The sequence below is a fragment of the Bicyclus anynana genome, chromosome 22, assembly GCF_947172395.1.
Source record: "Bicyclus anynana chromosome 22, ilBicAnyn1.1, whole genome shotgun sequence".
In the NCBI taxonomy this organism is placed as follows: Eukaryota; Metazoa; Arthropoda; class Insecta; order Lepidoptera; family Nymphalidae; genus Bicyclus; species Bicyclus anynana.
The window spans coordinates 8,177,087-8,190,691 of record NC_069104.1 but is presented as its reverse complement, the minus strand read 5'-3'; the positions used below and the strand labels follow the sequence as shown (position 1 = coordinate 8,190,691).

General features: G+C 33.8%; 1 protein-coding gene across 2 annotated transcripts in view; it reads left to right on the top strand.

The window, feature by feature from the left end:
- Nucleotides 1-13,605, top strand: part of LOC112056276 (ecdysone 20-monooxygenase) — a 68,837-nt gene that overhangs the window by 27,178 nt on the left and 28,054 nt on the right. The gene's annotated exons all lie outside the window — the stretch shown is intronic.

The following is a 13,605-nucleotide window of genomic DNA, read 5'->3' as shown; positions in this document are numbered from 1 at the left end:
GAAACTGTCCACCTTTTATGTCACTCTGGATACAGTGACGCTTGGGGATGTGAAAATAGAGGCACTTATCGATAACATTTGTATAAAAATATATACCTACTTATTTGTTTTATGATGACCTCGATAACTTTGTACTCCCTAGTAAATATAACGTTTCTGTATACGGGGTATCCCGTAAATATTACGACTGCTCTACAGGGTGATAGCTAACAAATATATAGCCAAGTATAAAATCGACGCTTAAGTAATTTTTCAGCACATGTTAAGACTAAATTGCACTGAAGTTAATGATTTTGTATTTTGTACAAAAATAAATGTCACTTAAAACCGTGAAATGTCACGGTTTTAAGTGACACGGCTAACATGTATTGCGTTATTTTAGTTAGCATTGATGTATGTCTTACTATATATGGGACATCCTGTAATAAACACAAAGTTACTTACATACTGTTAGATTTCAGATTTTCTTTACACCTATTAAGTACCTGCTGAAGGTTTATAAAACACTAGCTGATGTGGTTTCACCCGCGTTGTTCCCGTTCTCGTAGGAATACGGGGATAATATAACCAGCAGTTCCTGAGATTAGCGCGTTCAACCAAACAAACAAACAAACTCTTCAGCTTTATAATATTGGTATAGATTAGGAAAATACCGATATGTTTTCGGTATTTGTACTAGATTTATCCAGAAAGCTTTGCATGACACAGAAATAAAAGCTTTTTTGAGCTAAGACCAAGAAAGCATTCGCTGGCTTTTAAATTTTTAACATTTTTGGAACACCAGGCCCCCAAGCCAAATGGCACGTCTTCGAAGCGTTAACGATCGTAGAAACAGAATCGACGTGCCACTTAGCTAGGGGGGCTAAACAAGTATTCAATTTTATTATAATAGATAGTTGTCACATTGTACACAAATATCGATATAATTAGTCGATAGTTTTTTTACACCCTTGGACCATCTCTAGACCGTTAATGCCTTTATTTGGTTCTATGTCGCAACTGTGTAGTCCAGTTAGAACTATAAATAGGCATAAGCGGTTATTTGTCCTTTTAACCGATGTCCAGAGTTCCGCACCCTTCTGTAAACCTTCGAAGCCAACTGCAAATATTGGGTGTGTTGCATTACCTACATTGTTTGCTGAGCGAACATATTTAATGTCAATATTTTATACCTAAATTGATTATTTTTTATCTTTTTAATTTACCTACTATTTTATATTTGAATGAGATATCCGGTGTTTTGCCATTTCACTGTTTGATTAGCGAAATGTAGCAATATCACATTTATATTTGAGCATTAACTTGTGATAGTATTTTTAGAATGGTGTCAATATTAAGTGCCTGTGTTGTCTAGTCCTTCTTCAAGAATGAATCTCACGGAATATATATTTTTAATGTGGAATAAGGTAATAAATTACCACTAATTCTGCTTTAATTTAAGGACCCAATTTGAATCACTTTATAAATCTTGTTCCTCTGAGGGGTTTCCTAAGTCTCAATTCAATTTGGCTAAGTATTTTCTGGTCTTATAGATGAAAATTTTCGTTTTCATTGATCAATTATTATTATCGTGGAAGCTCCAGATGATTACAGAGAAGCACTGTTACTATGTCGCGTTTTTTTTTCAATACTGGGGATTTTTAAGAAAAAAATTTTTTAGCACTTAAATGTGGTACAAAATTAGGTACATATATTTTTTAATCAAAAAAAAAGATTTTTTTTTACAATTACCAAATTATCTAAACACTGGGTTAGTTTTGACAATTTGATAATGCTTGTGAACAACAGTACCGTCATATAATAAACGTGGAAGGTACACCAATTTCGTAGACATCAAATCATTTAAGCTTTGTGCTTAAAATCGCGTAGATAGTATTTCAATATGAAAGGAGAAATATCAAACTCATATGGAAGTCAAGTGTCAATAAAATTGAAAGTTTTAATATTTTAGTAGGACCGTACAGGACTAAAATAATTAAAATATCGTTACTTACGTATTTTTGTAGAAGAGAAAGATTTTGGGTGAAATTTGCCGCCCCCTAAAACCCCTAGGCTCCAGCCTACTTAGCCTACTAGTAAATTCACCCCTGCTAGCTTAGGAATCAAACTAGAGTGGATTCGATCGATTGACTGACGATCTAAATGGTTGGTCTAAGTGATCTTAAGTTGTTCGCATCTTTCGCCTACCGTTGATAGGTATAAAAGGGTCTACTTTTCTCCTCATTGAACTAGTAAATTGGCTATCGAAATGAATTCGTTCAAGCGCCTATTGCCTCCTATTTCGAGGGCCAGTCCTCTGATCGTGCCCAATGAGTTGTAATTGTCGTAATCGACACCATCTTGTACTCAATCGACGCAATGCACTCCTCATCATAAACTAGCCACTTGATGCAAACAGATTAACATAACTGCCATTATGTATGTATAGAATGTATTATTTTCTTGTTCTGATTATTTTTTGCTGGCGCCGGCGCAATTTTAATATTTACTCACCAGTAAGATTATTTCAAGATTCTATTTCTATGCAGAATATATATATTCTATGTACGATGGTTTAGTGCACTTACTTCAGTATAAGTATCTAGGTCTCTACATTTTTAATTCCATTAATTCAATAGTATGGATATTAGAATAACCATGTGGTTTAATCAAGTACTAAAAGATTTAATCAAGTAATTATACAATGTACCTACAGACTATGGGTAATTATTAAGTCGATATGATTTTATCAGATTTCTTACTTAAGCCTTTATATTATTTTAGTTACTGTGATATTATTTATTTTTATTCAGTGATTTGTTGTTTAGTAACGGAAAATTGTAATCTCATACGTAACTTAAAAAAGTGCGTTCTTATTATCAAGGTCTAGGTTAATTATTATATCAAAAGTAAATTATTAATCTACTTGATTACCTTTTACCTTTCTTGCCTTATAGCGATGACAGTGCAAAAGATTATAAAAACCGTTATCAAATTCACACCAATCATCGATAACAATATTAGGTATCTAAATATATATAACTCAAAGGTGACTGACTGACTGACATAGTGATCTATCAACACACAGACTAAACCACTGGACGGGTTGGGCTGAAATTTGGCATGCAGGTAGTTGTTATAATGTAGGCATCCACTAAAAAAGGATTTTGATCAGTTCTACCCCCAAAGGGATAAAATAGGGGATGAAAGTTTGTATGAAACTTTGTCAATTTTAAACCGATCGGGCTTAATAAAAGATTTTGATAAATTCCATCCCTAAGGAGGTAAAATAGGGGATGAAAGTTTGTATAAATCTTTTTATATGTTCCACTGATTGGACTGACATTAAAGATTGGAGCTACTATGATGAAGACGTTCGCTAAATAGGATTTTGATAAATTCAACCCCCATGACGCTAAACAAAAGTAACGCCGCAAAAACTATAACTAGTTAATAATAATACTTACTTCGTAACGCGAACGAAGCCGCAGACAAAAGCTATAAAATTTAATAAGATTATTTAACTTCATACAACATGCAAAAATATAAATAGAAGGGTGTGGAATAGGGGTTGAATATTTACATCGATTTTAACAGAGACGAAGTCGCGGGCGTCCGCTAGTTATGAAATAAAATTAAATGTTGTAAGTACAATGCTCCACTTTCTTTTAAGGTCATTATCGTTGATTAGGTATGAAAAAGAAACGAATTATCTACGTACATCCGTGGGTTAGATAATAATTATTTAATAAATACCTACCCTCAGAGTTGGTGTAAATATGGCGCAACATATTTTTGGCCGAGGGCGTACGTGATCATATTATCGTATTAAATTCTTTACATTTATCTATAGCATGTATTTCCTGTCTCGAGCCGGACGGATAGGGTCACAAGAAATACCCATTTATTAAATTAAACACCTTTTCTTAACTTAATAAGTCTTTTACTTTACCAATTTTTAATTTTTAACTTTCACAAGCTTTTATTTATTTTGCCCAATTAGTTATAGGCAATCGTAATCTTTATTTTGCGTGTCTGTCCTTGAATTTTGTTGGCCGGGCATCACGCTGAAACTACTGAATGAATTTAAATGAAACTTGGCACGGTTTAAGACTTTAACAGGGAGAAGGTTATAGGATACTTTTTATTGCGAAAATAAAATAAGAAGAGGATGAAATAGGGGTTGAAAGTTTGTTGAAAAATATACTTTATATAATACTGTGACCTCCTTTGTTAGTCGAAATAAGAGTCGAAAAGATAATAAATTTAAAAAATTAAAAACACCGGATTCAATAACTTTTTCGAAAAAAAAAATACGCTTTACAATGAACAGAATGACCGTGCTTAATAAAATTTTCGTAAATAGATGTCCTTAATTACTAAATTGAGAATTAAAAATTGAACAAAATCCTGTATATTCCAGATACCTGGTCACCTTACTCCCAAGGTAGGGCTCCTGTGACCTTGATAGGGTAACATTCTCGTTTCGCGATCGCTATCTGACCTTCGCAACCCTATCAGTTAGGAAGGGGACGAAATAAAGGGACGGTGGATCATGTTCTTGTACTATAGTCTGTACTATGATGATATGTGTTTGCATATTATTGTAATACGTTTTGTACATACTTGTTATTGAACAGGAAGTCAGTTAGGTACAACAACTGAATTATATGAGTGAATATGTTAGTTAACATTTGAATATTAAGAGCGGATAACAAAGCTAACACTTTGAAATATCATTTACCCAAATATCAGGCTCCTAACTTTTCCAGAATCTGAGATCCAGAACCATTTGTAATCACCAAATTACATATTGCACACTCTTAACCAAACATCTAAATAATTGCTTAATGTCAGTGTGCCTAGTGTGAGTTTTCAATATTTTCATGCTGTTACTATCGCGTTGACGTAAACACGAAATTATATGGAACTAGCGGACGCCCGCGACTTCATCCGCGTGGAATTTAGTTTTTCACAAATCCCTCGGGAGCCATGGCTTTTTCCGGGATAAAAAGAAGTCTATGTGTTAATCCAGGCTATAATATATCTTAATACCAAATTTCAGCTAATTCGGTTCAGTAGTTGAGGCGTGAAAGAGTAACAAACATTCATATCATCAAAATCATCAGTTTTCGCAAATCTCGGGAAACCATGGATTTTTTCGGGATAATAAGTAGTCTATGTGTAAATCCAGAGTAAAATCTATTTCCATTCCAAATTTCAACTAAATCGCTTCAGTAGTAGCGGCGTTATGGAATAACAAACATCCAAATATCCAAACATACATCCATACAAACTTTCGCATTTATAATATTAGTAGGAAGTAGGATAGAATTGAAACAATTGTGCAGTAGTGCCACTAGATGGAGCTGTTTCAATTCCTTAGAAATTCGCGTTTACGTTAACGCGATAGTAACAGCATCAAACTGCCACTAGCCTCTGTTTTTGATTTCAAACTGTTTTCTGACGTGCTTACAGTTAAATAGCACGATACTTAAACACAATCAAACCTTTTTAACCTGCGACGAAAAACGAGGGGTGTTATGAGTTTGACGTGTCTGTCTGTCTGTGGCTCCATAGCTCCCGAACGGATGAAGCGATTTCATTTTAGCTTTTTTTGTATTAAAGGTGACTTACAGTCGAGTGTTCTTAGACATGTTTTATGAAAATCGATTGAGCCGTTTAAAAGTGGTGGTGGGTGACCTTAATTACCTTAAACTTTATTATGATTTTGATGGTATGAGCGTTTGTTACTCTTTCACGCCTCGGCTACTGAAAGAAATTTGAAGTAGAGATAGATTATAGTCTGGATTAACACATAGGCTACTTTTTATCCCTATTATAGACGAAGTCGCGGGCGTCCGCTATTAGACTATATTTTTACTAGCTATCTTAGTACATATAACAAAAGCTACGCGGCGAGCTAGAGATGTGTGTATTGTGTAATTGGACCTAGAACATAGGCCTTCGATATCCAAATAACCACCGTGCTAGTGAGGCCGGCAACGCATCTTTAAACATTATAAACAAACACACACTCATGCAAGTCACACATTCGGATGCACCTTGTTTACTGCACTCTAGCTGATAAGTGATAAACAGTGCAAACGCTTGTTATCGCATTGCTCCACATTCGTAGCGAGGAAGTCCAAGGGCGGTTTGATACACTTTTGTCTAACATCTAACGCAGAGTTCCCCAAAGTTTTTTGTGTCGTAGACCCCTTGCCATGTTTTTCCGTGTTGGGTAGACCCCCTACTTACCTGATATTGATTTCCTGTAAATTTCTAACTGTAGTAAAGTTTAGTGTTAAAAACTTAAAATAAAAACACATGTTAATTTATACATTTAATAGTTGAATTTAAATTAAAACTACTCAAAATCTAATTTTGTATCTGTTATAAACATAAAATAAACTATAAATAAAATAACATAAGCAATAAGTCAATATTTTTAGTGAGAAGGATGAATCTGATGGTTTAATAATAAAGACATAAGATAGTATGTATGAATCAAGTAAATAGGTACTGTCAGTGTATGTGTTAAGATCCACTATCGTGGACCCCCATTTTCGTTTCATGGACCCCCAATTTTTTTTCGCTGACGTAGACCCCTTGCAGGTTGTCATAAACCCCTAGGGGTCGAAATAGACCACTGTGGGAATCACTGATCTAACGTTTTAATGGAAATAGTATAGTATAGTATAGCTGGGAGGCTTCGGCCATGGCTACCACCTTACCGGCAAAGACGTACCGCCAAGTATATTGGCGGTACGTCTTTGCAAATATGGGGTCAGAATATATAATTATATTCTGACCCCATATTTGCATAGGAATAGAAACTACGCTGGTGACATCGTACGACGTTCGCTAGAACAATATCTATTTCGCTAGTATAGCAAAATTAGCTTAAAGAAAAAGTGTTGCTATTTAAAATTAAAATTCAAGAACTATTGCAAAAAGAATCGGTATTACACTATCAAAGACTAATTAAATGACAAAAAGAATTAATTGTAGATTCTGTTACCAGACTTAATAATAATTATTTTTTATAGTTTTAATCATGTAAGTAGGTATATGTAGTATTATTTAGTTATGTAATTCATGACAGTTTTATTTCGGAGAACAAAATTATTATATTTGTAACTATAGTGTACTTTGAACTCACTTGTGAGTTATAAACAATGTAATTTAGTTTAAAGATTTTGAAATTTTCATGCTATTTTGTAGTGAATTATAAGCTTCTACATAGGTACAAAGATATTCCTGTATTAACAATTTGCAAATAAAGAAATTTGAACTTGAATTGATTATCGATAAAGATATCATTATTGCAGAATCTAGGGGATTTACGCAAGTCAATATTCTTTGCAAACATTTTTTTATCAATCTCGAGGCATTCCTATCTTGCTCGTGATATCCTCTAGATATCGAAAAGGAAACAAACAAGAAGTCAATGAAATTTATTTAACAAGAGATTTTGACGCAGCGAATTAAGAAAATTCTCTGGTATGCAGGTTTTCTCACGATGTTTTCCTTCACTGTTTGAGACACGTGATATTTCATTTCTTCAAATGCACACAACTGAAAAGATGGCCCTGGAACGGATTCAAACCCACACCCTCCGGAATCGGAGGCAGAGGTCATATCCACTGGGCTATCACGGCTCACAATATAAAAATAATAAATATATACATTTATATAATGATATAAAATATTCACATAGACACATTGCAAATAGATTGCCTAGTTAAGTTGCGGCCGGATAGTATTAAATGATTATTTTTTTACTTAATCCAGTTCCATAGTTTAACTTAACGGATGAGGGTGAGGGTATATATTTCTAATGGCGGATTTTAGACCATACTTACCTATAGGTACATTTATGTAGCACTAGCCGCCGCCCCGCAGTTTCACCCGCGTAGTTCCCGTTCTTTAGAATACGGGGACAAGATATAGAATATGACACTCACAAATAACTTAACTTTCTAATGGTAAAAGAATTTTCAAAATCGGTTCAGTAGATACAGGGATTACCCCATATAATACCACAAACTTTACATCTTTATAATAATAGTATAAATAGATAAACGGCTTTATTTCTTTTTACGTTAACTGAAACGTTTGATTTTTACAAATTCAGACTGTAAACCTAATGGTTCTTATTAGATATATGGTATAGAATGGTGTATCTACATATATGCTATCCATACGACACCTCCACGCTTTACCGAAAAGGGATCTTGACAGATATAGAATTATAGAACCATTTTAAAATTTAAAGATCGGTTCATTTTTATTAATAGGTAAATAATGTTGTAGCATTTCTTATAGTGTAATGACTACTGGATGTTATGTTTTATATCCCTCCATTATCTTAATGACCAATTAATTGATTAATAGTGCGTTTAAATTTGAATTTATAAAATTAAATAATGATAATTATATTAATTGGTATTATTGTCTTTATTGACGCCCGTCTCGTTCGGTGTCTCGAGTACCTGACCCTTCACATTATTATTTGCACAGTCATACATTTATTAATATAATTGTTTTTATAATTATAATAACACTCGGCGTGGAGTGATGTAAATAACAATATGACATTGTAAACATTTTTCAATGCAACACTTATTAACTGTTTTTCGTTGTAGATGCTTTTTCTTAAGAACTGAATTACAAAAAAATCTTAAAAAATATGTGATAAACTGAAAACAAAGAAAAACAAAGAAGTCCTACAATAAATAGCGAAAAATAACAATGTACTAATAAGTGCATTGTATAAGTACATTTATAGACGACTTGCTGACCGTGCGGTTTCACCCGCGTGGTTACCGTTCCCGTAGGAATACGGGGATATTATATAGCCTATAGCATTCCTCGATAAATGCGATAAATGGGCTATCTAACATTGAAATAATTTTTCAAATCGGACCAGTAGTGCCTGAGATGAGCGCGTTCAATCTAACAAACAAACAAACTCTTCAGCTTTACAATATAAGTATAGATGCAGAACCAAGGAAGTGCCAAATTAACATAAGCAGTTGATAAAAAATCTAAACTAACGGAGTTAGAAATTGACAAATACATCAAAAAGAAAACCGTCAAATTTAAAACCTACTCCTTTTTAAACTCGATTAAATGGATTATATCTAAATCTTCCTTAATTTAAAAATAAATAGTATAATGTCTTCACCTATGTAAATATACTAATATGTATAGTATAAAATTATCATTGTATGTATATGTAATATGTACATGTATTTATGTATATGTAATATGTACATGTATTTAGTTGAGGAAAAAGGAAGTAGGTACACATCCTAGACAAGAATTCGTAATTATTTAACTACTTATACCCAAAGAGAAGGATGCTCGAAATATAAAGCAGTGGGTAGTGGGTAAGTCTAGACTAAAGACGTCTGCAATTTGTCTGTACCTACATACTATTGATCCTACTCAGGGTCGGTAGTTCCTTATACTATTATGTATTCTGTGGTTCTGTGATACACTATGAAGGCTATACTATAAATTATAACTCATGACGTTTCTGCAGACGCGTTAGAACGATTTTACTTAATTGAAGAAGAAAACTCATATGATATTTAGTATAAACAAAATATTAATTTCGTATAATTAGTACGTGGAATAAGGGTTCGAAATATATCGATATTAATTAATAAAAGTTAAGGATTTTAAAGAAAACTTAATCATAAAAGCATGTTTTTATAAAATTTTTCCAAACGTCAAAAATGCTGTTGTCTATTTTGTGACGTCACGATGTTACTTGATGTCACTAAAGGAATAAACGTCAAACTAATTATCTATACTGATATTATAAAGCTGAAGTGTTTGTTTGTTTAGTAGATCCAGAGATTACCTCCTACAGCACTACTCTTTACCTTATATTCAATGTACTCTATGACTCTTCATAAAAGATATACATAAAAATGAATCCATATATCCCCTGGTAACGCCATCACGCGTGAAGGGCTGGACCGATTTGATTATTTTTTTTATGTGTTTGTTATTGTCAGGAGAAGGTTCTTATGACAGAAAAAAATAAAAAAATGCGCAGAAAATTAGAAAAAGGGGTAGCTATCCTTACCCTAGGTAGAGGTAGGGAAGGGTAGAGTAGGCTAGGGGTAGGGTAGAGTAGTCGAGGGCGTCCACTAGCATTAGTATAGATTATAATTGTCTCCAATCACCATAAGAAAATGTAGAGCAGTTAATAATAGACGTGCAAACAAGCAAAGAATATACTGATTAATAATAATTCTTATTACTCTTATAATAGGATTGATAATTTTTATTTACAACCATATCGCCCTTTGTTTATGGTACAGAGGACCTGTTTGTTTTTAGTTATCTTATCTCTTTGATTAGGTATATTTGCTTTGTGCTTCCACTGTTAGTAAGGACGTACCTTAGCATTGCCCTTCAAGTTCTATTTAATTTGGTACGAATTTAAGTTCCCTGACACAATTAATTTATTTATTTACACTTGTTCGTAAAGAATATCGTTATCAACCTTTCAGCTCACTGCTGAGCTCGAGTCTCTTCTCAGAATGAGAGGTGTTGGGCCAATAGTCCATCACGCTAACCCTTGCGGATTGGCAGACTTCACACACGCAGAGAATTAAGATAATTCTCTGGTATGCAGGTTTCCTCACGATGTTTTCCTTCACCGTTTGAGACACGTGATATTTAATTTTTTTAAATGCACACAACTGAAAAGTTGGAGGTTGCCCTATACCGGATTCGAATCCACACCCTTCGGAATCGGAGGCAGAGGTCATATCCACTGGGCTATCATGTCATAAAGAATATAATACATAGAAAAGGAATATATAAAAAATAAGTAATATACAAAAGGCGGCCTTATAACCGTGGCTGGCTTGACCGTGTGTAACGTTACATAAAATGTATATATGACATTAAAAGTACTTATATACTAACTACCTACATATTATAACATAAAAAATTAAAAAAAAAACAGAAATGATTGGACTTTCATGTAACATTATGCGGTATGAGCTAATTTAGCAACATGAATTTTCTTGTACTTAGTATTATGTATTTACCAAAATTAGCATTTAATCGTTATAATACATTGTTGCTAAAGTAATTAAATATCGTTACAATGATTACGGATGAAAAGATGAATTAATGACACGCTTTTAACAATCAAACCGGTACTACGATAATATTTATGTATTTATGAATGTAGGCAGTTATATAGTTTATAACATTTTATAGTTTGACCACTTAAACTATACTAATATTATAAAGCTGAAGAGTTTGTTTGTTTGAACGCGCTAATCTCAGAAACTACTGGTCCGATTTGAAAAATTCTTTCAGTATTAGATAGCCCATTTATCGAGGAAGGCTATATATTATCCCCATATTCCTACTGGAACGGGAACCACGCAGGTGAAACAGCGCCGCGTCAGTTTGTAATAGTATATTATGTAAAAGTAAATGCCCAGGCGTACCCTAACCACCCGGCAATTTATTTATATCTAAAAAATATTCTTAAGAGCCGTAATAGAACAGTTGATATGTGCGATTCCGGAGGGTGTGGGTTCGAATCCGGTCATAGCATGCACCTCCAACTTTTCAGTTGTGTGCATTTTAAGAAATTAAAAATCACGTGTCTCAAACGGTGTACAAAAAACATCGTGAGGAAACCTACATACCAGAGAATTTTCTTAATTCTCTGCGTGTGTTGAGTCTGGCATTCTCACGGGAACGCGAACTACGCGGGTGAAACCGCGGGGCGTCGGCTAGTGCATTAACATATTTAAAGGTACACAGGAAATAAGCAATCTTGCGTTTCTTTTACGAATACTTCGGTACTTACCGCGGAAGCCGAAAGGCCGCGATCGAAGGCCATTCGAGTTTGATCATTGAAAGTTTTTATCTGCACGTGCTGAACATCTTTCTGATGTCTGCCAGTAGCGTAGCGTGCCTTGGAGGGGCCCTGTATCAAAATTAGTTGATGGGCTCAAATAAAGGGTAAAAAGGAGATGGTCCAAAATTGTATGGAGCCCAGGATCAGTCATTGTACCCTAGCGAAAATAAAAGAAGATATTTCTTTTAACTATTTTTGATTATACAAATCTACGAATTTACTTTCGAATTCATTATCTCCCAAGAAGTGCAACATTATTATGGTAATAATGGCGGATAGATGACGTTTTTAATGCAGTAATCGATTTGACGTTTGCTGTCAAATGTCATAGTTGCTTTAAGGGCGCCATCTTGATATAACTCAAAAACTTGGGGTTTTATTATAATTATTTCTTTTTATATAGTTAGATTTATTCACTTTAATAAATTTTAATAAAATCCTTGTATTTTTAATTTTAATGATAGGTACGGGGTACAATAGTGGACCTAAAATGGACCACCTCCTTTCTCACAACAGAAACAAAAATGTTTGCCTAAAATAAATATGACAGCGACTCAACATAAGTAGGATGTAACCAACTTTTGGGTGCACGCTAAAAACCCAAAAACCACAAAAATTGCTTAGTTGACTTTTGTCATTTCTGAGGTGAAATTCTATAGGCAGCTTTTTTTTCGGGAAGCACCAGATTTAGTGAGATTGTGGATTACACTTTACTAATTTTTGCTTTCACACGTAAGGGGCCCTGTAGTCCGGGGGCCCCGTATCATTGATGATGCTGATACTGTGCTAGCTACGCCCCTGATGTCTATGTTTCCTTAACCTGTCTTCAAGGCGAGAATACTATACATAAGTTTTTATTTTAATACGTTAAATGAACATATATAAAAACCAAGGATAGTAGGGTATTGAATTTTCATGAGGCTATACAGGGAGCCTTGTAATATATTAAACGAGCATGCAAATTCATGAGATGCGAAGGCTTCGTCATTATCAACCCATATTCAGCTCACTGCTGAGTTCGAGTCTCCTCTCAGAATGAGAGGGAAATTAGAAAAAACTGCTTTTGAAAATAGTCAGCGGATTATAATAATAAACTGCGATTCTCATTAGTAATTAGAGTTTGTGATTTATCGAGATATATATATATATAAATGGTTTATCCGATACATTATAATATACCAAAAAATAACACGTTAAATTGTAATTAGTGTTTTCAGTTCACAATATGACGGTAGATTATATTATCACGTGTGCGATTATAAGCTAACGTATTTTACAATCTAACGGTGATAGATACATTCCAGTTAATAATGACTGAGGGGTAAGTATTCATTATTGACATGCCTTAACTGCAAATTAGACAAATATAGACATCGGATAATCCTTGGATAATCAATGAGTAACCCCAACCTACCCATAGATAATGTCGGAGATTCCTTTAATCCACAGCCTGTATGTAATACGTGTAATGAAAGAGAGATATCGAGTGTACATACATTAATTATAATTAAGTTTAATTGAGAGAGCGTAATTTAAAAATTTAATTAATATTTGCTATTCATTTTAACGTTATACCTCCATGCTTGTATAGGGTTTATCTTAGCTTAAACGGACAGCTGAGTTATCATACACCTAACTCCGTTAGCAACGAAACAATATTTCGATACCATTTTTCACTTTTGCATCCGTTCTACAGACTTGACGGTTTTCCTTGG